Here is a 27,472-nt window from a genome sequence, read left to right as displayed (position 1 = left end):
ACTGCTTGCTTATGCCAAAAATCACTTACCGTCACTGAAAGTCTGGTTAACGACGTTGTTAGCCAATCGTCATAACGCCGTTAACCGACGCTGCTGATAAGTGAGGGCTGCCTGTAATGACATTTAAGATAACATATTAATTTTTCATTAAAAATTCATCACCAGTTTGGTGGTAAATAACACAATTTTGGATTACATACAGTTGTTTAGAACAATTCTCTCATACGAATGAAAATTATATACATTAATTATCGTATTGTTGTTTGTGATTGGCGATGAAACATAAACAAAAAATGTTCCCTTTTAGGTGACATGTAGGAAAAACACCATATAGAATCGGCGTTGTTATTTCGTTTATTTTGAATTTCTAAGGATACAGTAAGTAAAACAACATTTGTAATAATATCATCCTTACATAACCAAAATCTAGCCAATACATGGATGGTTTTGTAATTTAGTAGTCGTCTTATACAACAGATATGAGATAAATTCATGAATTTTTGCCATAATTTTTTACCTCGTCTTATCTAAAGGTCGTTTATGCTGTACACAGAAATATACGGTAGATATGCTGTACAATTCTGTATACCACTTGGTGAATTCATGTTCAACTTTACCACTTGATCAGCATTGGGAGATACTAAGGGAGTGGACAATAATCATAATGGTTATCATGTTAAGCCCTGCTGCAGACCCTCAGTGTGTCCACTACTAATTGGCATTAAGTACTGGCCAGTGTTCATTCAGCATTCTTACACATAGTGGAGGCAGCATCTTAGCTAGATGAAGGGATGGCTTGTGAGCCTCCTAGGTTCCTGTTCTGTCTTTTAGTGAATTATGCTACATTGAGGGCAGTATCACTATGCAGAATTATTGATAATTTCATGTAGTCAAATAAGGAAAGAGTTGACGAGTATGGCTGGCTGTAGGAGACTGCATTTGATTAAATGAAGATGTAGTTGAACATATGGTGATTTAGCTGGTTACTGGTATGCTTCCAGACTGGAGTCATACTTGACTATATATAACAGCAACCACAATGATCCGCTTTTTGATAAATCTTGAACCATGCAGAAAGGAAGCCAGGATATACATATGTATAAAGTATTGAATTTGAAGATATCATTTGCTATAATTCCCATGGTTTTAGAGAATGTGATTGCAGTTTTCTGCTACTGATATGGTCTTGCATGGAGAACACTGATTAACCTGGATGTGGCAGCATTTTCATCAGGACAAGACAATTATATTTCTTGATCCCATAAAGACTTCATTTTCTAGCTGAATATTGCAGACTGTTTACCACCAAAAGCAGGTTTAATCAGCAACTGTGATGTCATTATACAGGAATCTTGTCATTGATACCTCTTTCTGGTAAAGGAAGCATCACAGGATATACTAGTTCACATATTTGCACACCTCCTAGGAGAAGCTACCACTGATTAAAGAAATCGGTGTCGATGGCAACACTCTGGGAAGCTTAGTCTTCATATGTGCTCTCAACTAGTGGGCAAAGATGACAAATATGTAGCATTGTTATTGCTAGGAACATGGGAAGCTTAGTCTTCATATGTGCTCTCAACTAGTGGGCAAAGATGACAAATATGTAGCATTGTTATTGCTAGGAACATACTGAAACCCAATACACTATGCAGAAGATACTTAAAAGATGGAAACTGACAGTGCACCATTCAAGAAGTTTGATATAATTTTTATAATGATGTTTCTTTGCAAAGAGGGCAAATGAGACTTTAGATTCCAGTTAGGCAGGAGCTATACAAAAGACAAACTGCCCATTTAGTATGGTTTATAACCTGATCTCAGTTTCTGGAATTCTTGATGGGAACTTCATTCATATCAGATTGTCCAGAGTCTTTGTCCTCCTAGTAGTTATCTCTGCTCTGCTGACAAATTGTTCCTTTCTTCTTACTATCAAATGCCCAAACCATGTCAGTCTTTTGAGATCTCAGAGTCTTTTGAGCAGATTATTTTGGTACTTCACTGGGAGGAATCAGTTTTCATTTGAATACCCTTCAGGTGAGAATGACTTATTTTTGACTCCTGTGAATACAGTAGAAAGTTATTTCTCCATTTTTAAGTGTAGTCATTACCTATAAAACTGTTAGCAATGTTCATGAATATCTAATAACTTGCTTATTGTGATGGTATTCTTGAAACTGTGACACTATCTTTTAACGAAATGCCAATATAAATAATTTTAAGTTAACTTATCAATACCAAAAGCAAAATGTGACACTGAAGGTATTGGACGCTACTTTCTCCTCAAATGTTCAATTAGAAGCTTTGAAAGGACAGTGTAACACAGATAAAGATTTTGCTTCATAAATTAAAGCAAAACTGCTAATAATAATAGTAAAAATAGAGAGTAAATAAACACTCAAATGTTGAAATTCAGCACTAGAGCAAGGGGAGAGAAAATGTCAGTAAAATACTGCAACTTACTTCTTTCTCATGCATTAATACTATGCAGGAATTGTAGATGGAAGTAACTTGACAGAGGAAAATATTACACTACTACAATTATCATATTAAGAATGAATGTATCATTTACATAAGTAAACGATAAACAACAAATACTAAGTTTGTCAAAAGAGAAATGAGCATTAATATCGAGGTTTATTATAAACAAATGCATGTTAACTTGCAGGCAAGGCAGTTCATCCATGTTTTATTTAGTCTTCAGTGTTACCAATCAATTTTAGATTTTTTATGATATTAACCGTTAAAGGACGGGCTAATTAATAATCATGCAACCCCCAGGACCAGGCAAATTTTAAGGTTGGCCAATTTAAGAAAAAAACCACATCAGTGGAAAGCGAAAGATATGCAAATGCACATGGTGTAAGAAAAAAATTATAATATATTTTCCCTACCTTCCACGGGAAGTTGAAAGTGACTATTTACAACACTGTGTGGGGCCTCTTTTACAAAACACTCGTAAATTTTACCAAGTTATACATGTTTTTTCTATTAATTTATTTTATTTTGTAAAATTATAATTACAGCTCACACAATATCGTAACAGATAAGAACTAAAATCAGTAACAAATTCTCGGTATATTTGTTGTAAAATATTTACATAAATTTACTGAGATCGGGAGATATAGTAACTTTTTTGGAGGTATACATCTTTTTCTAATATTCTTTGCAAAATTACAATTACTGTATAACTGACATCATATCATAAAAGCTAAGAACTAAAACCAACAGCAATCCCTGGGTATATTTATGAGCCAATAAATAAAAAAGACATCATGGGAGAGAGAGGAGCAAGACATTCCCCCTTCAAGTCAAGAACAATACTAATCTGCCTGAGACCCCACGATTGGGCTGAGCTGAATTCTTTAGTTGCCACTATTCATTTATGGGTCACTGAAGTGATGGAAACTCCTTCCCGCTTGATACAGCCAAATCATATGGCGAGTAATATTAATACTCCTCAGAGGGGATCCGTCCACCACCCAAAACCTGTTTTAGATCCTCTCATGAGGGGATCTGTCCATTAAGGATTAAGAAATACCCAAGCCTTTATGCATCTTAAAACAGTAATTGGGTTTTTATTTGTTATTTATGGGTCTTCTATAAATAAATAATTCTCTCTCTCTCTTTTATTTTGGAGCAGATTACCAAAGTGAGGTAGTGAATAGTTAAACTACTGGTTAGTTCAAGAATTGATTAGTAAATGTTATTCATTTACTAATCAATTTTTTCATGATTCTTTCTTGAATGGACTTTTAAGTCTTTGATGCATCTCTGCTTATCAGTTCCATTTAGTTCTATCCTTCAGGAGAAACATCATTTTACTGAAAGAACTCATTGCGAGTTAGCAACTGTAATTTTCTGACTAGAGTGAGGCAAATGATGTGAGAAAAGGATAACAGTGTGGTACCTAATGTAAAGAGTAGCAAATTCCTGGCCATCGTTCCATGCTTGGTGTTACAGTTTCTTAATAGAGCGTTTGTTCTCTCAATAATGTCGTGTTATTTATCGTATATTCAAAGAAATGTCATTATTTTCATAAATCAATAACTTGCTTTGCTTTTTGATGGAATTCTCAACAGAGTGCAATATGCATGGATGAGCAGCCTTCTCATTCCTAAGATTCAAGACTAGTTTGGTTTCATCTGGGATCAAGAAGTGAAAAGAAATTACCTGCCATTTTACTGGAAATTTATAGTGGGTTGAGCTTTTAGACCAAGAATCATTTTTTGGTGAATGGCAACCTCTCTTTCCAGCATGGGATGAGTAGCCTTCTCATTCCTAAGATTCAAGACTAGTTTGGTTTCATCTGGGATCAAGAAGTGAAAAGAAATTACCTGCCATTTTACTGGAAATTTATAGTGGGTTGAGCTTTTAGACCAAGAATCATTTTTTGGTGAATGGCAACCTCTCTTTCCAGCATGGGATGCCAAATTAAGTTAAGCATTTCAATATCTGACAATCATTTCATACATCCTTCATAATAGTATTCAGAATGAGAAACTAATCTTATGATTAAGGCTCCCCACCATTTCACCCATACCTGTTTTTTTGGGTGGGAAAGTGTGTATTTCAGCTCACTCTTCAAAGAGGGGCCTGAGGAGAAAGCTGAAAAGATCATGTATTTAGACAGGTGACCTGAATTTATAGGAATATCTCCAGAAGCTTCAGTTATCTGGACAGTTTATAAGAATCTTCTGAAATAGTAATCCGGCAACTTGAAATCAACTTAGCATTGTACCCATGTGGTTTTGAGGAAATCATGGTCTTGTTAACAAGTTAGAATATCTAAAGCTCAAAACAGCACCAGGAATCAGTTTTTACCAAATTGTAATGCTGACTTGTCACTAAGCACTTCATTGTACATACAGTACAGTATTAATATCAGTGGAATCAGGAATAGTAGGGAGGAGCTATTTAGCTAACTTCTTTGTTGCTTTCTTTTCACTTATTTGAAGATTGCTTGTTAGCCTATTTATATTAATAAAGCAGGTTCACAGGTTCTGTTTTTGAGTCACTTAGTACTCTTTGGCAAGCTTCATCCAGAATGACAAAGGCACTTTGTCATTATTGTACTTGAAGTATCCTACTTTCAGCACTATCCTGCATCTGATTCAGCTTTCCAAGGCAGTAGTGGACGTTTTTGACGTCATAAGAGTCTGATTAGAAGACTCTTTTTTGTACTAATGGCTATTCTTGGCTGACACCACTCCACACTAGGCATTATAGTCTAAATAAAAATAGAGGTTTATTTTTATAAAATATCTTAATTATTTACAATTCTGTCTTATTTTTATGGGCAAGTTCAAAGTCTTTTGAAATGGATACTTTTGGCTAATTTTACTTCCACGATTCAGAAAAATGGCCGAATTTATTTGCATTGTGCCTTTTTACATATCTTTCCCAATCTGGTTTCCATTCTAATTGAGAGATGCCAGCATTCCCCTGAAAGCTGCTTTGTTCAATATTTTTCCAAACGTATGTATGGATACAGTACAAAGGACTTGTTGCTTGGTTTTTGAATCTGTCAATTTTCACATACTGTATAGACAAGCTTAGCAACTAACAGTATAGCATACAGTATGCTATAGAATACTGTGAAAATTACAGCACTACATTAAATTTATCTTAGCCATATGTATATCATATGCCATTTTTTGTTTCCTTTTATTTATCCAATGAGCAAATGTTGCTGTAGTGGTAAGACATAAAACAATATTTTCAGAGGTCAGTCGTATTTAGCTTGGTTAACAAAATAATTGCTAAGAAATTCAAGCTTGGGAGAGTCAAATGCTAATCTAGTTACAAACTGAGAATAAACTTGAAAAATCAGTAGCTTAATCGGTAAATCATTATTAATAAATACTGATTGATGATCCTAAGTGGTGTATATTTGTGCAATAAAAAAACTGATTGTACTGTTTTTGCTTGCAGAGATGTGAGTTCATAGCTGCAAAACATTTTAGATGAAATATTCAAAATAAATATTATGTATACAATATAAGTAATTTTATAAGGACATTTGTTGCATAAAATGATGGGTACTGAATTCAACAGTGCCTCATTTGTTCCCATAAAGTGTTTTTAATGGTGAATATTTTTTATCAAGGTTTTACAGATTTAATATCACATTTATGACTTCTTTCTGCACTGTTAATTGCACATAGTAGTATTGCTTAAACATGAAAAATATATATATCTTTTAATTACTTTGGTTTAGATTAATTTTTTTTTTTTTTGGCAATGATGTGTAAGTGGTAGAGTGAGCTGAATTCTTGTGATTCCTTATCATTAGCGTAGGTATATGATTTTTTTTTTTAGTTTTGTTTAGGAGTAATAAATGTTGTTACACTTAGAGGTTAATGGCAGGTGGATTTTGTGAAGTTAATTTTCCTCAGGCTGTTTACCGGCATATTGTGATTGACATCCAGCTTTTGTATACTATAGCTGTCGGATGCTTTTTAATGCAAGTGCTTTCTTTATTTTATTGAGAATCTTTATTAGTTGGGTAGAACATAGTATGTGCATGTTATATGTAACAAGTTTGATTATTAGATTTACACAGTATGCTCATGTATATTTGCGGGCAACCTATAAGGCAGATTTTTTTTCTGTGGTTTCTGTGGCAGAATCACATATTTAAAACAAAATAAGATAGACATACAGTATGCTTATGTGTGCAATCAGTAAGGCAGATTAATTTCTGTGTTTACAGTGGTAGAATCACTCATTTCAATCCGACAAGATAAAGGGGTATTTAATTGGTCCTACTTTACCTACGTGCAAAGGTAAACGCATTAAATTTATTTGTCAAATAAATAAATAAATTACATCACAGTGATTTGACCAAGAGTTGATGACAAGTCATGAAAATGTAGGTGAAAGAGTGATTATGTTATTGGAGGTCTAAAACAGGGGTGTTATATTTCTCCATGGCTATTTGATATTTTATAGATTGGATGATGAGAGAGGTCAGACAGAAGACAAATATGGATGCAAAGGTTTGCCGTAACGAGAGATCATGAACCGTTTGCAGTTCAATGTTGACTGGTATAGTAGGGAGACACTGTAGACTGGTGGAAAAGGTATAAAGTTTTGATAAAAGAAGACAGTTAAAAGTGAATGTTATGAAGTATAAAGTTGTAAGTGTGACTGCGAGTCATGAAAGTGGAGCACTGAATATTAGGACAGATGACAGCATATTGGAAGTGGTTGATTTGTACAGGTATTTGAGTGGGTGAGGAAAGAGGTGAGGCAGAGGCTCCATAAGATGACTAACTAATATCAAAGAATTCTCTTTTAGTCGGTCTCGGCCAGTATTAGTGCACATTGACACTTGATAGAGTATAAGACTCAAGATAAGATGGCTCTTTCTCTTGTCTACAGTGATTACCTCGGTTCTCAGTTCCTATTGTCAACCTGCAAGAAGTAGCAACAGCAACATCATATGTATGTTACCATCGTAGACGTGGCACTGCAAATAGCACTTCGTACTCATTACTTTTTTCAGGTCTATGCAGGATGATATTTACCCAAATCCCATGCCTTTTCGTCAAAGAAAGTGGGTAGGTTTGAGGACTCACAACGGCTACCAAAAATAGGTTTTTCCTACGTCAAAACCTGCTTTTCGATAGTGCAGCTGCTTTTTGTCCTCAAAGGAGCTTACCAAAGAAATTGACAGGTGATGAAATGGCTTAAGCTCTTGAATTTCAATCCCAACAATCCAGAAAAAACTTTGGTCCAAGGTCAAGCGACAGGTTTTAAACCAAATTCTTTATTCTAAATACCCTCTAGGGTTTGGTAACAAAGAATATGAAGCCAAACATAAACCTCTTTTGGGAAGCAGTTCTATTGTGACTTACCTAAATATGCTGGGTTTGGTCGCAGTATTGTTGCACCTTTCCCAGCGATATCTTAGCATACCCACCATATCCAGTTGACCCCCAGTTTTCCACTCTGGCATCTGTGGGGTCAGGACTAACCATACTGTCTCTGATGACCATCCTGAACACTCTAGAGACTTCTTCGAAAGTAACATTTGTGAAGGAAGACAATGATATGCTTACTTTCCAAATGTCATGTGACACAGGAAAGAAGTGTGAGTCTGCCTTTTTATTAAGGGGCACTAATTCTATTCTTAGCCCATGTAGAGAGTGGTTTGTTTGTGCTAGGGTGTAGGAAAATCGGAAGACCTGGGATGTTTGCCATGACCTCTAGGTAAACCTTAAGTGCTTGAACTGGGAATAAGGTTTTGCTGACAAATAGAGCTTCCTCATCAGAATACGAGATTTCCTCATTTAAAGGGTTCTCATTCTTGGCCAGGAATGATGGCCAGGGGACAAACTGTTTGAGTGAAGTAGCGTCCTCATCTAAAAAGAGTCCAGTTCATTAATATGAGCTCCTGATGCCTTTTGCAGCATGTGAGTTGTGGTTGTATTGGGCCCACTGAATTGAGGGGCTGACAGAAGCCAAAGCACCTTATTCAGGGACCAAATAGTTAGAAGCCTCGCAGGAGCAGGTCTTTGTAATGCAAAAGACCAGAGGAGGGAAGTGACAATTTCTATATTAGCATCAATATTAAATCCATAAAGTAAGGTTCCGTTCAAGTCGCTTTGTATACCATGACTGTTGTAACAGCAAGGCATCTGTCTTCAACAGAGATCTCAACTGGGCTCTCATCATGGATATAATCTAACCATACTTTCCATACGGACTGGTATTTGCTGAATAGACGATGTCCGTAGTTTCTGCACTAGGTACCTAGCAATGTTGGGTGGGTAATTTTCACGTCAGACAAGATTTAAAATTCCGCACGTGAAGGTCTTGGCTTAGAGAAGAGCACACTTAGATGACTTCCCCCTTCTGTCTGGGATGAAACAGTGGACGGCAATGGAACTGAATTCTTTGCCCATTGTTAAAGTAATAGGAACCAAAGCCTGTTTGATCAAAGCTTGTTCAAAGCTTTCCAAATCTGGGACAATGGGGGAAAAAGGGTATATTGCCCTCCATTTGTTCCAGTCTCATAGGAATACATCTCTTGCTATTGCTTGATTGTCCAAGTTCAGAGAAACATACACTAGAAATTGGTGGTTTTTGCATGTGGCAAACAGGACTACTGTACTTCCAGTTGTGGAAGCATGCAGACGAGTGCCACTTCTTCGCTTGCACAATCCAAAGGATGGATATCATCACTGTATTGAGAAGAGGTGACTGTGAGCCCGACTTCTTGATGCAGGACATTGCAATAATGTTGCTAGGGCCAACAAAGTGTGTGTCTCTTTTGGAGGTTTCAGTTTTCTGAGATAAAAAGACAGCCAGGAAGTTGATATGACATTTCCTCGGAGCAGGTGACCACCTCCCTGCAACCCGACGATCCTCCCAATGATCTTCCCAACCTGTCAAGGAGGCATCTGTATGTATTATCACTTGTACAGACAGAGGAGTTAGGGTGACCTGTTTTGCCAGAGAACCCTTCCGAGTCCACAGCCAGAATATCTCCCCAACTTTTTAATTTCTGTAATGAGGCCGATCGCGCATCTTTTTACTTGCATGCAATAGCCAAAATTTGTTTACATTTTTTGGTTGCTATCTATCACAGGTCTGAACTAGAACAGGCCCATCATGCGTTCCAACTGCTGTCTGGAAAGACTGGGCTGTGCAAGGAACCTTTTGAGGTCCTTTCTCTTATTCTGTTTTGAGTATTGGTGAGGAGAGACAATTGGCCATGAAGAGTATCCCAACAAAGTTCCAGCCACTGAGGTGTCTGCTGGGTGTAAGGTGGCATCTATTCTAATTTATTAGACACCCTTTTGCCTAGGGCCTGTCGACTACCACTCTTATGCTTTGTAAATACTTTACTCTGGTGCTCCCAAGATTAATCAATCATCTAGGTAGGCTACCAGTTGAGTTCCATCTTTTCCGAGTTCCCCAGATAATTACTGTTGCTAAATTTGTAAAGATTCTTGGGGCAATGTTTAACCCAAAGGGCATGGCCTTGAGTCTGTATGTTACCTTCCCTATCTGGAACGCTAAGAAGGGGAGGAAGGGAAAAACGAAAAACAACAGGGACATGTCAGCATGCATCTTTCAAATCTATAGAAACGTTCCAGGTCCGCTGTGGAACGACTGAACGTAATTGGGCAACAGTAGTCATCTGGGAAAAGTGGAAACCAATGTGTTTGTTCAATTCTGATAGATCAAGGATCCCCCTCCGTTTGGAGGAATCCTTCTTGAGGACCCTGGAGAAACGTGCTTGGTGTTCCAACTGCTGTGGTGAGTACACATATGTTTCTCTATGGCTCCCTATAAAAGGGTCTTCTGTATGTAATCTTCCATAGATGGGTCTAGTTTGTGTAAGAACCTCTTTAAAAAAAAGGGGGGATATGAGACCATTTCCATCCTAGCCTGAAAAAGATAATACTGTGTCCCTAAGGGGAGGACTTCCACTGCATGTAAATGCTGTAGAAGACGACCCTCGACCATACGATTCCTATTGAGCTCCACCTCTTCCTTTGCCTTTGATAGGCATTCTAGACATTGCTTTTCCTTGTCCATGGTAAGTGTTTTTGGACACTTTGATGGCATGTTTTTGCTGCTGCTGTCCCTTTTGGTTTTGAAAGAATCCTTTAGGGGTGACTGGAGACTTATATGATTCCGAGTCATGGCGAACCCTCTTTGGTTTGGGAAAAAGGGGAATCTCTGGTTTTTTGCTTCCTGGATTCCCTTTTTTCCAAGGAGAGCATACATTGTACAATTCTGTTGTTGGGCTTCCTCACTGAGTTGAGCAACAAAAGCCTCCTTGAAAAGTCCTTAAGAGAAGGGTGATTTGGCCACAGTAGCAAACATTGTTTTGGAAGATTCTGGAAGCCTTCTAATGGCAACTTCCAGCATAGTGATAGAGGTTATGATACTGAGGAGGTGGAGCTTGGCGTGAAATCCAGACAAGGCTGTCCCATCTGAGATTTTTCTCATAGGGGTCCCAAACTGTTGAGTAGCCATGTCCAGCGGGAGCTTTTTCCCCCTCAGAAGGAAGGACAAGTTTTGCCCATTCCTTAGTAGAATTATCAGACACTGGGATGACAGAGACAAATGGCTTTTAATTCTGCCATTGGCTCTCGTTTCCCAGTTACCACAAAATCCTGAAAATCTATCTTCACCTGACTGATGTTTTAAAAGTGAGGAGACAGAAGGCTGGGCTACTCAGGGAGTTGGAGCCCTTATTATCTCTTGAATTGACATTTTGTAGCCCAAATTGTCTGCATTATTGCTACCAGTTGGAGCTCTGATGCCAAACTCTGCCCGGGCAAATTGTGCAGCTATTTTATTCTTTTGTTTAAAGGCTGGGCATCATTACACCTTACATCTAATTCGGTGTCCAGGACTGGCCTGATGTCCTCTTTGGAATCATGGATAATGTCCCGGATATATTGCTGTTCTATAGCAAGGTTATCTCTACTACTGCCATAATTTCTTTGTAGAATTCAGCAATTACAGCAAACCATACTTCCCTTGTTGGGGGTGGGGGGGACTTGTGCAATCTGATTGTGCCTCGGCAGTTGTACATCCCTTTTGGGTGTACTATGACTGCCCGGCAACCAAGGGACAGAAGTCCTGGGTGAATTAGAAGTCCTGAGTGAATTACTATACCCCTCAAAAGACACACTTCAGTCAGGGTTAGGTGGATCCTTATACTTCCCTTTTGGGGGACTTGGATCCCCTTTAGTATCTGATAACTGTATGGGAGACAGAAATCCTTTTGAGGTATCTCTTCCATGTACAGCTGAAAACTGTCTCTCTGGATCCTTATACAGTAAACCCCCTGTATTTGCGTTCTCATGGTTCGCGGACTCACGCATTCGCGGGTTTCTCTGTGGAACACATCTAGCCATCATTTGCGAAAAATTCGCCCATTTGCGGTATTTTTTACTGAGAAATATTCACTAATTACTGTATTTTCACATAATTTTCATGAATAAATGCACTTTTTGTGATAAAACTATTAAAATACTCAGGTATAAGCATTTTTACAGGGTTTTTCTTGGTTTAAGCTATCAAAATGGGCAGTTCTAAGTGTTTTTAGAGGGGTTTTAAGCATTCGCAGATTTGACCTACTCGCGGGGATGCATCCCAGCAATACGGGGTTTCACTGTACTTCCCTTTTGTATCTGATAGCCACATGGGAGAAAAATTTCCTTTTGAAGTATCTCTTCCACGTACAGCTGAAAGCTGTGTCTCTGGTCCTTCCGGGCTCAGCAGGGCAGGTTCAGTGGCAATATCCACTTTGTGTCCAATAAAAGGGACATCCCCAATTAACGACTCTTCTCCATCAGAGGAGTTGACCTGGGAGATACTAAAAACCAATGCCTTCCAGTTTTGGCCCAAACATGAATTCCGTTCGGAAATGGAGGGAAATATACTTTTCTGGGATTATTGCTTGGAAGATGTACTATAGTCTCCTTCTATACCCTTACTGAAACCTAGAACCCAATGAGACACTTAAAGCAAGCTGTTTCACTCTTAACAATTTTTGTCAGGAGTGTGTTACAAATTTCACACTTGTCTGGCAACAAGACAATTCCCCCTATTTCTACAAGGGGTATGTTCATGGCTGGCAGTATGGGCCTTGTATAATTGCAGCCCTGTTAGTGATATAAAGAACAAGTTCTTATTAGAAACTACTTCGAGTGTGTTACAAATTTCACACTTGTCTGGCAACCAAACATATTCCCCCTTTTCTACAAGGACTATGTTCATGGCTGGTAGTATGGGCCTTGCATAATTGCAGCCCTGTTAGTGATATAAAGAACAAGCTCATATTAAGAACTACCTGGTACTAACCATCTGTAGCCACTGTATAGACAGTACACTCAGAATACTACAGATTAACTTAATCACATTTTTGTACCTGTATTACAACATTATGACAATAGTCTAGGCTACTTCCTTCATTGAAAATATTTCGCCAAATGAAAATTTTTCCATAAGCTAGATTCATAAATTAAGTACAATTTCAATGCCTGTTATATTAATATGTAATATTTTAATAATTATGAAGGTAAACAGACATCGCCATTGTTTTTCCTAGCGAAAATGCCATCAATGGAGCAATACGTGGAGGAAACATCATATAGTATATGAGTTCCCTTATATATGAATGATAATTGGGGAACATTTTCACAAAAGCCATTCAGTATGGCAATTAAATATTACGCCAAACATCTGGTTTCATTTAATCCAAGATTTGGAAGCTGAATGCAGTTAGAAGCCAGTTTTTTGGCTATCATAGTCTATATGAATGGTCAGCTAGCCTACTAGGCTACTAATCCAAATGAAGTAGCCTAAGATTATTACTAAGACAAGAGGGGCATATATTAATGACCTTCAACAACGGCACTGTTTGCCAGCCATACGATTTCTGTCGAAGCCACGATCGGCGAAGTAGTTCCGTGAAGGGAAAAACTTTGTATAATCTGACCCAAGTTCCCTGATATTAATGATAATTGGGGAACATTTTCACAAAATTCATTCAGTATGGCAATTAAATATTACACCAAACAATTGATTTCATTTAATCCAAGACTTGCAAGTTGAATGCGTTTAGAAGCCGGTTTTCACCTAGCGTGGTCTATATGAAAGGTCAGCTAGCCTACTAGGCTACTAATCTAATTGAAGTAGCCAAACCTATCTATTAAGTAACCTAAGATAATTTCTAAGGTAAGAAGGGCATATTGATGACCTTCAAGAACGGCACTGTTTGTTGGCTGTATGATTTCTGTCGAAGCCGCTATCAGCGAAGTAGTTCCGTGAAGGGAAAACTTCATATAATTTGATACAAGTTCCCTGATATTAATGATACAATCAAATCCTACAAACAAACCTCTGGTTTCACTTAACTTAAGATTTGGGCAGTAAACAGTCGGCTACAGCTCACAATAGCAAATGTTTTTTCCCCGCATGTTGTAGTGCAAATTAGGACATGACTTGACAATAATCTACTGGCTAAACAGTTTCTATACTTTTCACTGGGACTTAAACTAAGCAATTAGCTTGCTACTGAGTTTTGGTTCTTCTATGATGACTGATCTAGGAGCACTTCATCAGTGGACGTGTGACGCTGTAGAGACTATGAAAGTAATGAGTAGGATAGGTCTTGCACAGTGCGTCGTTGACACAGTGATGGTCGATGTACAAAGTGCTATTTGCAGTGCCACAGCTACAATGGTGACATACATATGACGTCGCTACTGCTACTTGTTGCAGGTTGACAATAGGAATTTAGAACCGAGGTAATCGCTGCACATAGAGAAAGAGCCCTCTATCAAGTGTCAGCATGCACTAATACTGTACTGGCCAAGACTGACTAAAAGATACTTCTTTGATATTAGTTAGTCTATCTTATGGAGCCTCTAATGGACTATGAGAGTAACTCCTTTGAGGACGAACAACGGCTACACTATCAAAAAATGGTATTGCAAGACTGAATTTTTAAGCACTTCTCTAATATGGAGGTGAATTGTTTATGTAAATGTAAATGAAAAAAAATTAGAAGTGAATGTTATGCTATTTATGTGGATTAAGGTGGTTGAATAGTTAAGAAATAATGAAGAATATGAAAAAGATTAGCCTAGTTGAAAACATAGATCTGTATTTTTAGGTGGTCTGAGGATGGTAGGTTAGTGAAAAGGATGTTTAATATGAGGTGTGAAGGAAGGAGGTGAGGAAGACCAAGGAAGTAATAGCTAGACACAGTATATAATGCGTTCGAACAAAAGATGCTATAAAGGGTAACTCTTAATATAAGCACTACTATATATAAAAAAGGATTTTATTCATATACATAAGGTCTGTACAGGATGAATGCAAAAGTGACTGAAAAATCTTTTTAATCAAATGATTCCTCACTGACTCTGACCTAAGCTTGATTTTGTCCATTTTAGTGCTAGGTGGAAACTTTATGTACTGTATTGATTAGTTTATTGTATAAAAATGTTAAATAAATATTATTTTATGAAGTGTTATAATAATATAATACAAAACAACAAGCTCAGATATAAAACATTCGAATGACACCTTATCAACATTTTCAGATAGCATTACATTGCCTAGCACTTTCATATTGTCACTGCCAACATACATCTTATGAGCATTTGGATTGTAGATTTTTTACAGTTATCTTGAATGAGGAATGTTGAAATATTCATTAAATGAGGAGTGCTGTGTATATATAGTCTTCAGGACACTATTATTATGTATTTTATCCTGTAAGATGGTTGGGAGCATCAATTGTTAAAGATTAAAGTTATGCTCAGTAGACACTGATAGGCATTAAGGGGCATGCCCCTTTCATGCATGCTGATTATTGGAACTTTCTTCTCAAGAGCAGTTCCTTTCCTCTTCTTCTCACAAGTGGGAGCAGACATAGATGGGCATTTCATAGACATGATAGATACTTAAAAACTCAATGAAGGATATGAAAAAAAAAAATAGTATCAACACAGAACACTGTAGAGTAAGGGGTGTATAACCTAGTGTCAGAGTGGTATACTGGGAGGAGAGGATCGCTGATGCTGTCTAGCATTTGGGAAAGAGCATTGAATCCAGCATTACCAGTCCATGATGAAAATTAAATTGAAAATTTAGGTTTTGTGGGTATCTCGCAATTGCTGTTGCAACACTAAACAATTTTCGTTAATATGACATTCATAACTTTGACTGCATCTGTATATACATAATTTTTCAATTTCACACATGACATTTATTTTATACTTTTACATATACAGACACACACTCATGTGTATGCACACATGAATGGAATTGTTTGTAATGAATCTACTTCTCTTTTAATTATTCCTTAACTTTTATATTATATTAGCAAAGATGGTTTCACATTTATTCACCTCGTACATGCTAAATGTCAGTACACTTTATTTTATAATTAATTTTTATTTTTGTTGGAAGAGTTGAGCCTCAACATTTTTCCAAACATTTCTTAACAGTCTTTTCAGATGTTTTTGGAAGTCTTTTCAGTCATAAGATAAAATGAACTTGGTAAAAGAGAATCTTAATTGGCAGGGATATTCATCTTATTGCTATCACTAAAAACTTGATTTTCTGTTTATATACTTGTGTCTTTAAAAGCAAAGATACTGAAGGTAAGAATTGCTATACTGTACTGATAATGTTACCATCGGGTAGTTATGAAGACTCTCCACTGTAAATTTTTAATGCCTTGTAGTCCTATGTATATCAGAAATGTGCACGCAGTGTTCTGTTGTACTGGATAAGTACATTTTCATCAAACAAATATCATGAACTTTTCCTATGGTTTTGCATACTGTATATGCTAGCTAGAAATGTGTGGGTATCCCTTATGTGTATCATTTTGTTCTTTTTACTGAAGGATATTGCTGTGTGATGCTCATTGTTGAAGTTAGTGTTGAATTTAACTGCAATGCCAGATAGAGAAGTATAAACTGATTCCTCGTTTTCTCCTTTGTTAATGAATTTTTTCTTGTTAAGGATTTTTAACAGAGACAGTTCACTGAAAATAGTATAGTGCATGATGAAAGTTCCTAGAATTCCATACAGTATTTGCATTCAGAACATCTTGCTATATTTCTTAATGCTTATTTTAAAGTTTTAAGTCAAAATTAACAACCCTTGTACATAATGCTGAGGTAGTCTATGGCCTAGACGATTTCCTTATATAGCTTAGGTAGTGCATGGAGATGTTGATGTCATTGTATAACTTGTTTTTAGGTTGTTTTGCTCTGTGTGATATCTGGCTACAAGGAAGCAGCAACACTGTGCCTCAGACAGTACCAAATCTTGCCTGATCTGGGATGAAGTTGGATTTCATCTGCTGTGCTGAGAAATATTCTTGTACTCTATAGTGTACTACCTGTATGATTTTTTTTTATGGTCATCAAAGGCTTGTACAGATAAAGCAGTATTGTTAGCATGAATATGTAGTGTATTCTCTGAAATGGGAAGTAGAATTGCAAGCTGCATTGTAAGCTTGGTTCCTGCCACTTGGGGTTATGGTATTTGCACAAACAGTACCAAAGAGATTTTCAATCTGGAATTTAGCACAGAATGCATGGTAATACTTGTGTTTTCTAGGTCAAGCACTAGACTCTTGGCCTTCTAGTGTTGCTTCTGATAAATAAGCAGTGTTCCTATGAAATTCTTTTGCTCTATGTTTTTTCCCTTATTTTGAACCCATGTAAAGTATATAGGTATGGTACAGTACAGTATATGTATTCACTTTGCATCACAATTGTCAAAAATGTAACTTCAGTTTTGCATTTAGTTAAGTTCAGGTTTATTGCAAAGAAAATAAGAAAACTTGAACCTTTCACACTTAGTTGTATTATACTGTACTATACAGCAGTTGAAATTTTGTCATCCCTGGTAAATTTTGCATAAGATTTTTTTGTTTTTAACATTTTATTAGTTCTGGTACCATACTAAGAATCCAAATTCCATCCTCATCTATAATTTCTTTTGTGTGCCTGTTATCCTTTCCAGGTAAATGTTTGATATGTGTGCAGATGGCAGAGCAGCTGCAGTTCTATAATCCTGTATCATAAGTAACAATTGCAAATATGTCTGTTAATCTGCATGGTAGATTTGGATTAAGAAAAGTATTCCTAAATCAATGCAAAGTACAGAAAATAGTAAAAAATACATAGAAAGTAATTTATTTGCATGGTGTCTCATTGCCCAGTGTTTGATAGCCGATGACCATAGTGTGCCTTCTGCTTTGTTCCCAGTTCTTAGATAATGACCAAAGTGTATGTGCATTGCTCTTTACAGTTTTTATTTTTTGTGATTAGCAGTCAGAGATATTTATCTAGAAATGTAATGACAGGTCATGGGTGACTGATGTTCTGCAGACAAAATATTGAATAATCTTTATAGTTTTCAAGCTATTGTTTGTAAATTTCTGAATGTCTGTTGAAATACAAGCACTGAGTATATTTTTTTTTTATATTTTAAGTACTGTCATCTTTGTAATATGTATATTGCAAAACACATCAGTGAAATGTGCATTGTATGTAAATGTTCACAAGTTCGAATTTATATATAACAGTGAAGCTGCCATTGAACCCTATTTTTTCTCTTTGTTATGTTGAAAAGATATTGTACTATTTTTTATAGTCATTCAGTTCATGCAGTTATTTTTGGTAGTTAATAATACATCCACAATGGCCTTGTATTTTAAAATATATAATGTTTAGGAAGATGATACATATTAGTACATAAGATATATAAGAGTGGAAACAGTATGCCAGTTATTAATTGTGCCAATATTATTCATTACTGAATTGGAGAGATTGACAGTTAATGTGCAGTGAATTCATCAGTTTTTCAGGGAAACTGGTATTATCAATTTGTAGGAAAATTAATATCATGGAATTTGTATACAAAGTGTGAGAGTTCTTATTGTAAGGTTATTTTATTTATTATGAAAATTTTGTCAGTGTCATTTTACTTTTGGTATTTTCCTTATAATGTCACATATATGCACGGCCTTTAGTGCATTTACATGGCAGATTGTCTTATGACCCTTTAATTTTAAAAGCCTAATAGTTCTCTCCATAGCTAGATTAAGTATATTTAGTTGAAAAATGCAAAATTCATTGATTAGGATCAACTGATTCATGGACTCTATAAAATTCTAATCTATCAGAATCTATGTAATATTGCAAACATGATTGCTATGTACCATACAGGCTCTTGTATTTGGATGTCTGATTGAAAAGCCTTACCTAGTTAGCTACTCTAAATTTGAGAACTTGTTTAACATTCATCTTCCAGAAAGTAGAAATTTAGGCATTTCAGTTAATTAATTATGTACTTAGGCATTGTACTTTGAGTTTTGTATTGTGTACAATCTCGTATAATGACACTTCAGTAAAGGTTCATGTTCATTGTTTTCATATATATTGGAGGATTATTAAACAGGGAAAATTATGTAAGTTAAGGTGGTTGTTTATGTTAGTGAATTGGCTGTAGTCTTTAGGATGTTTTTGTATTTTAAGCCAACATCAAATGTTGCCAAGGGCGACATCCTCATTTCTTTATTTCACATTTTCTTTAGTTGTTACTTTGCTAAAGATAAAAATAAAGGTAAAAGTTTATGTAATTATTTAGTACAGATGTTTTACAGCCTGCAGTTTCATTTTCTGTTTGCTGTATTGCATTTTTAGCAATGGTTGTTTAATGCTGCTTATATAGCAGATATGTCACACATCTTGGCAATTTACGTAATTCTAGTGCTATGTTTATTATATATTTGATTTTGAAACAATAATTGACATTTAATAGTCTGAGGTTAGTGTTTATATTTTGTACTTGTAGACTTAAAGTATTTTACAACTTCTGTTAGGTATGTCCACAGCCCATTCTTTCTTCTGGCCTTCCAGATGTGAATTTCATCCGTCCAGAAAACTTTGCCTTAGTAGGAGGTGCTTCATGTGAATCACAGATCTAGGGTTTAGCTTGAAATTTTATATGTATATATTTATATATGTAAGTACTGTATACACATTATGTATATATGTACTAGCTGTATGGTGTACATGTTTATTTAATCAAATGATTTTTCAGTAATTTTTCTATATAGTGCAGCCATTTTCATTTGGTTTTCATAATAAAATTTTTATTTTCTGCACTAGTTTTTATACTTACATAATACAGTACTACATCTAGTACAAGCAGTGCCACACTGTGAAATGAATAATTATTCAGTATGCTTTGCGCAAATAGTACTGTGTGCATATTGAATTTGTTTTTTGACAAAAAAGTGCATATTGAATTGATTAAAATTGTCTATGCTTGTAATTAGTTTGTTAAAACAGTTTTGTTTTCATTCCCAAAGTGGATAAAGTATTAGAATAAACAATGTATTCTAGTACCCTGCTGTATCATTAACCTAGTTGAAATATTATTGAAAAATTTATTGGCAAGGAATCTAAAGCAACATTACCAAAGCTTCAGATATTTGAGATTTGTCAAACTGTTGTTTAATATAAGCCTTGAGTTTATCTAGTCCCTGAAATCCTTGTCCTGTTAAGCATTAAAAATGACATTTTTATAATAAAATAAAGTTTTATATATACTTACCAAGCAATTGCATGGCTAACAGCTTCCTACCACGGCAGACCAAAGATTAAAATTTCGTGGCGGCGCCAACATCACTAGTGTAGGTGACAGGGTCTTGCCCACTATCAGGACTGACAGGTACAACTCAGTGGGAAACATCAGTTTGCTTGAGCCAAAAAATGTCCATCTGTGGAGGAGGGAGGGCTCTAATTATGTAATTGCTTGGTAAGTACAGTATATATATAACTTTATTTTACAGGCTGTCCCTGGTTATTGGCGATCCGGTTTTTCAGGGCTTGTCTAGCGACGAAAATTGGCAATTTTTGGCGATTTTTAGCACAGAAAATTGCCAATTTCTGCTTATCAGCGCCGATAATTGGCTATTGGCACCAATACATACCTAACAGTGGTGCCGATCTCTGGTTATTGGTGCTGATACCCGGTTATCGGCGCTGATAAGTGCCGAAAATCGCCGATTTTCGCTTATCGTCACGCTGTTGGAATGGAACCCCTGCCGATAACTGGGGACTGCCTGTATTATAAAAATGTCATTTTTAAGTAGGTGACTTACTAAGCAGTTACACATATGACTCCACACCGAGAGGAGGCAGGTTAGATGGACATATACTAATCCAAAACATTAAAAGATAATGACTTTGAACTAGAAGTTTGCTAGCATTGAGACAATGCTTGTTGTACCTTGCTAGGAGAGCGGCTACAGGTAAATACGGACTCTGGTCGGCGCTCATCTTAACCTGTAGAGGGCGTGGCATATTGGCCAGAGTCACCCATACTTCAGTGGGTACTTTGCAGCTGTGCAGGTACACCGACGACTGACAAAGACAAAAGGAGGTGCCCTTGCCCTGGGCATGACCAGAATAAAAAACAACAGTGTCACCTACACCACAATAAAAACTAGACAACCAACACCCCAACCTTAAAAATCTGGTGGGTACTCCAGGTGCGCTTGTACCCTCAAGCTTGTCCAAAGCCGAAAATCGTCGTAAGCCGAAAAATCGTCGAAAATCGTCAAAAATCCTAAGAAAACCTTACTTTTAATGCTTAGGGTATATTGAAAATGATGTAAACTGCATTTTTATTGAGTTTTTCATCCAAAAAACCTCCAAATTTTGATTATTCTGCCATTTTGTAACCATATTTCTTTCGTCGGATCGGCGTCGTAAGCATTGTACCCCGGAACATGTGTCGTAAACCAGGAACTAATTTCTGATGAATGTATTTGAAAAGCGATGTAACCTCAGAACATCGTAAGCCGGACCCATTGTAACCCGGGGACTGCCTCGTGGTAAATCAGCAGGAGGACTCAAGATGGGAGAAACAGAAGGGATAAGTGGAGAAGAAACAGCACTACCCTCAGCCACTGAAGGCAAAGGAGTAGCCTCTAAGCTAGCTCTATGCTCTACTCGAAGAATAGCCTTCCTCTTCCTATCTTTATCAAGTTTATTGGAGTGGGACTGATAAGCCTTCCAATGCTGTGCATCCCAGTCCTGACATTCCTGACAAGTAATCTCCCCATTACAATCTTGCCCCCTACATTTAGTACATTTAGTATAAGAGTCATACGTAATCTTACTTAATCTAGCTTTACATCTCTCGGTACAGAACCAAACCCCCAGAAGAACTAGAATCTGACACGCCAAATAGTGAAAAAATTGCTATACAAACCTAACAATTCAATAATTGCAAAAAAGGCCACACAAAATCTGAGTATGTCACCAATAACAGGAAACCAATCCAACAAATGACGAAAGATACTGCCTAAAAACCAACAATGTTGATCGGGAACTGGCAGAAAGTGAGAGTGGGCAGGACCCTGTCATCTACACTAGTGATGGTAAAGCCACCACGAAATTTGAATTTTTGGTCTGCTGTTGTAGGAAGCTGTTAGCTATGTAATTGCTTGGTAAGTCACTTATATTAAATAATTTTTAAAGTAAATTGTATTTTTCCTAACTATACAAACCCGAGGTCCTTTACATTAGGAATTACTTTCAGGCGTAGGCTGGAAACGGCCGTTAAACTCTTGAGCAAGGTGGTTAGGTAGTAACTACAGCCAGGTAGGCGGGGATACCCACCTGCCCGGATGTAAACATTCCAGTTTGCCTTTCGGTCCAGGTTCAGATTGAGGGGGTGGCATGAGGTGGGCATAGTGTAAAGGACCTCAGGTTTGTATAGTTAGGAAAATACAATTTACTTTAAAAATTGTTATTTGTTCCGACACAATATACAAACCCTCGGTCCTTTACATTAGGAAGACTCACTGGTTGGAGGGAGGAATCTGAGTGAGTCTCCTGAACTGACTGGAGTTCTACACACCTGGGTTACTCCTCCTGGTCGAAAGAGCAAGGAGGAGTACCGTGCCTCTGACATATTGATCGGAGTGTAGGAACTGCAAGACCAAATGTCAGATACTGGACGTTTTCGCATGAGGGAGGAAACGTAACTCCTACGAAATAGGCTGGAAGGATCTAGAGTCGGAGGCAGTAAGGAAAAGCCGAGATAGGGTTCCCTTACTGCCAGTCTCTCCTTCCTCCCCTTGCTAGAGGAAGGGGCAGAATTGCTCCTATGATTCTATAAGAAAAATAGAACGGGTGCTCGATGTGTAGTCTTACCGCATCAGTGCCAGTTCCAGCAGCTATTGGTTCGAGTCCTATTCTCATCCCTAAGGAGAAGTTGGAGGACAGGGAAGGAGGAGGAAGAGAGGCCAGTCACTCTTGGAATCCTTCTCACTTCCAGAACCAACGCCTTAGGCGAGATGCTACTCGTCCTCTTGAAGGAGCCGGGTAAGACAACACAACTTGTTGAGCAGCCACCACAGACCCAAGGAAAAAGGGTTCCAAGGGCCTGTGGGCAAGACCGAAGGAAGAAGACAAGAGTGTGGTCTAAGAGACCACGTCTTGCTTCCAGACCGACAGAAACTTCCGGAATGCGAGGGATGGACCAAGCCATCGACTTCGTGAGCTCTCGGGTGAAAGGTACCGGTATCGTCGTCATCAGCTGCCAAGTACCTCCTTTGATCGCTTCATGAAGTCAGGAGGAAGATGTGTCCTTAGACACTTCTTCCTTGGGAGAGACAGTACTAGCAAAAACGTTGACGACATCTAGGTTAGGAATGTCAAGCCTTTCAGAAAGTACCACAGCTCCCAATAGGACAAAGTAACGAATGATCTGGATCATCGACACCAAGTCCAAGGAGGAGGGGAACAAGAAGGACTCAAACCCGACAGTCGATGCCAATGGATTCGGAGTCCACCTATGAAATCCGAGAAGGAGAAGAGGTATGATCCCCATCCCTGTTCTTCCATCTTCTACGCCAAGGCCAGGGTAAGATGAGAGATGGTCCTAAGAGGGCATATCTCTATCCGATGACTCTCGTAGGGCGCGTGCAGAGCACGGACAGGAACCCTAAACGAGAGTCGCATGCCACCCAGGAAACAGTTCCCTGGGAGAGCAGAACTGAAGAAGCTTCTCGTCCGTAGCTAACTCTCGACTGAGGAGACGAAGGCTACTTCAGATAGAAGACTAGGTCACATGGGCCTACGTTCTTCACAAATGAAAGGGAGAGAAGCAACCCTCGGCGGAGAAGACGAGGAAGTCCAGACTTGACGAGTGGCTCTGACCTGAGAAGAAGTTCCGACGACGACACCACCAGCGAAGATGGATCCAGTCCCTGGGACAGTGTTGCAGAGGACTTCAAGGGATATCCAGCTATATCCGTTGCTGCTCGGCGAGAAGCCTGTGCTTGCAAGGAAAGCTGGAAAGTCTCCCAGTCCTGAACACACAGGGATGTACTGCCTCAAGAACCGCTTCTTGTGTAGCTGCACAGGAGGTTGGGTCAAGCGGAATTCTTCTCAATGCCTCAGCAATCAGGTCGGATGAAGGCAAAGTCTTCAAGTATTTGTCTGTAACTCGGGGTGAGCAATGTTTGTGAACCCCTAGCGAAACGGACAAATATGGAGGGAAAAAACGTCGATATCGAGTTTTCACCAAAAGACAGCATGCCTCAACAGAGCGGCCCCTGGTCTGGTATGAAGGAGCGAGAAAAAACTACCAACTTGTGTGCAGGAAGGCAACAGAAGGACGGTAGGGATTTCTCAGTCGAGCAGTCTCTGCATGAATCTTCGTGAAGAAAGAGTGAGCAGCATGTTCCGTCCCGATTACTCAAACCCGATGCCAGGCTTGCCTACCAATACATCCCCACCAGGAATGCATCTGGTTAATTGAGCTGCCGAGTGTGCAATAGAACGACACTCGAGTACCTGCAAATGTCGAGATGAAACAGGAGGAAAAAATGATTGCCTCTTGTTTGTTGACAAATGCCACTACTGTGGTTTTGTTGTTCAACGAAACCAGTGAATGCCGCAAAACCCATCCTGAATTCTCGGACGGCCAAAAGGCTGCCCTGAGCCAAGGACAGTGATGAGAAGGTACTAATCGTCTCAGTCACACAAATTCAAGACAAGGTCTTACCAGTGTGCGCCTATTCCTCAATCTGTGAATCCGTAAGTAGACACAAGATGTGAGGGGAATATGCAAGCATATTCGAAGGTTCCTTCAATCAAGCATTAGCCTAACTCTTTCCTCATACATCGAAGAGGAAAGAACGGAGGACAGGAAGCAGACTTCCATTCTCCACCATGGGGAAGCCTCTGCAAGATGACAGGGTACCGAGGCAATTAGCTCTAGCCGGCTGGCATTTCACGAATCGGGAGCACGGGAGAGGTGGCGGGACGGAAGTTCGATGGAAAGAATTGCCGAGACCTAGGGGAAATAGATACTTCTCCTGAAGGAATCAGTTCCCAGGTCTCGGCAATGTCGCTGCCAGTTCCAGAGACTCGATAAGTATCATTTCGTCCAGGCATCAGCAGTTGCAATCTTCTTCTGAAGCCTAGGACTTCTTAGCTAAGGAGTTGAGGGGGCCTGGCTTGAACTCAAGGTCGAGTTGAGATGACTAAGACCCACAGTTCTTGGCTATTGTCCAAAGGACAAGTCAGTGCCCTGGTGGGAACCTTGATTACCGGGGTGTCTGGCAAATCTCTGAAAGAGAAAGGCAGAACCAAGTAAGGGTTCGTTCCCAAGGGTCGAGCCAACTCGGGACTTATGAAACCGGAGATCCGAATTGGGACAAAGTCCTTCTTCTTAGCACCAGAATTGCCCAAAAAACTGCAGCCGGCAAGACCTTCCGAGGCAAGAATTCATATTCTGTCGAGGCAGGGGTGGAAGCTTGGTGTCTCGACCTGAATTAACTCCTTCGAAGAAAAGAATTCATCAGGTCGAGAACGCTCTCGGAAGCCAGGACCGTGGCAGTCCACGACACTCTCGGTCCCTCGGGAACCGCACGGGTTGCGAATGGTGAAGGTTATTCATTGGGGGAGCTGCGGTCCTGTCCCGGGGATCCTCGTGCAGACGAATTGGCGCGTAGTTCTCCGAGAACAGGGGGGCAATCGTAACTTGAAGAGGAAGACCCTCGCTGTTTCCGATGCGTGAAACTCCTGTACCTCTCCCCTTGGAGGGAGGCCTTGACAGATCCCATGAAACCCTCCTCGGCTACCTGGTTATAATACGAGAGAATCGGGGGACCGATACCCAAAGCACGCCAAGCAGCCGAACTCCGAAAGAAAATTTTGTCAGAGCTCTCTCTGTCCATCTCGCGCCTCTCGGAACAACCGAGAGAAGAGAACAGGTGAGGAGAAAAGAGTATCCCTACCTGTCCTGCCAGTAAGATAAGCAGGAGAGGCGGACCGTGAGCGATAATCAGCCGAAGGAGATTACTGCTACACGGGGAAAGAAGAGCAAAAGTTCACTCGAACATAGCCGAGGACCCGAATCGGAAAAAACCGAGTAGGGCCAAGCCGAGCCGAGCCGATCACGCGAACGCGATCCAGCTGGTTGGTATGCGGCGGACTGGGAGGCAGGCGGGCGAGCTGAGCCGAGCCAGTCTGGCAGGCCGAGTCGAGCTGAGCCAGTCTCGTAAGTGCGACCGGGGGCCGAGCCAAGCCAATTGCGTGAACACAATCGTAACTGGGCAGGATGGACTTGTCTGCTGTGAACAATTGCTAGTTTCCTGAACTCTAAACTCCTTCGAGGCCGAGGCCCCTCGAGAAGAAGGTTCAAAGGGGAATTCTGTGTCTGCTAACTTGCATGCTCAAACCCTAAAATTCGAGACACAAGAATGAAGCCCGCCCGAGCAACCGAAGCAGCTGGCGGGCAGCATCGAGACACCGCGTCTCGGCACCCAGACACCTGGGTGTCTCGGCACTTTCTCTCATTCTGTGCCTCTCATAAGGAGAGTGCTCGTGATTCATAGAATTCGAGCTACCCACGAGACTTCTGAAAATCGGGAGCGGCTGCTTTGTTTCCTAATAGATTGAAAGAGCCAAGCACAGAACCAGTCTTAGACGCAGACTTCCAAGACTGGCAACGAGGGCGTGGCCTCGAGAGGCCGCGCTCTCGCGGCCCCTGAAACGCAAGATCCCACAGGAGAATGCGAATCAGTTCCCGCCCGAGGGCGGAAAGAGCCAACGAGAGAAACTTGTCTCCTGGAAGAGAGTCAGTCCCTTAGAAGTCCCGCAGGACTCCCAAAGTGAATCTCTTCCCTGCTTCTTCTGATGTTCGAACCGACAGGATCGAGACACCAGGCTGGGAACCCGACCGAGCACTGGCAAACACTCGGGGAGTGCTTGCGGTGCTGGCAGGAAGAGGAGCCGAGACACCTGGGTGCCTCGGCCCTTTCTCTCGCAATGCTCCCGAACTGGGCCCAGGAAAATCTCTCCGACCAGACCGATACTCGATATTCCATAGAATCTTGAGCACTCGGAGCGGCTCGTGAACGAGCGCCGGCAGCCCCCATCTTAGAGGCGGAACCTCTAAGACTCGGGAATGGGATCGCAAACAGGTTCTGCGTGTTCGCCAAGCTTCCAAACACAAAACCAGGGCTATGCGAATCGGTTTCCTAATCCAAAGGTCGGGAAGAGCCAACGAGAGACCCACTGCCTCCTCGAAAGGAGGCAGTCCCTAGACGCCCAAGGGCATCAAGGGAAGAAGCAGCATTCCTCTCCTTCGGCCGACGGGGTCTTCCGATTCTCAGGACCCCTTGGACCTCGGGAGAGGAAGGGAAGACGATGCAGAAGACGAAATCGAAGATAAGATGAAGAAGACGGCAGCTACTTCCACAGGGCGGCTTCCTTCACCTCCACTCCGACATCTTCTACAGGATGGTGGACACGAAACATCGTAACCTCCAGGGTAGTCCGGCAGGAACACAACAGATGCAGCCAGGACACCAACACCAGGAGAAGCAGCAGGCATGATCAGGACAGCTGATGCAGGAGCTACGGCAGCG

The 27,472-nt window shown here is 39.7% G+C and overlaps 1 pseudogene; it reads left to right on the top strand.

Moving 5' to 3' along the window:
- The window catches only part of LOC136841826 (uncharacterized), a 108,602-nt pseudogene extending 88,681 nt beyond the window's left edge, over positions 1-19,921 (top strand).
- Positions 19,922-27,472: the final 7,551 nt, after the last annotated feature.

This window comes from Macrobrachium rosenbergii, chromosome 1, assembly GCF_040412425.1.
Source record: "Macrobrachium rosenbergii isolate ZJJX-2024 chromosome 1, ASM4041242v1, whole genome shotgun sequence".
NCBI classification, from domain to species: domain Eukaryota; kingdom Metazoa; phylum Arthropoda; class Malacostraca; order Decapoda; family Palaemonidae; genus Macrobrachium; species Macrobrachium rosenbergii.
This window is presented reverse-complemented; position numbering and strand designations above follow the sequence as displayed.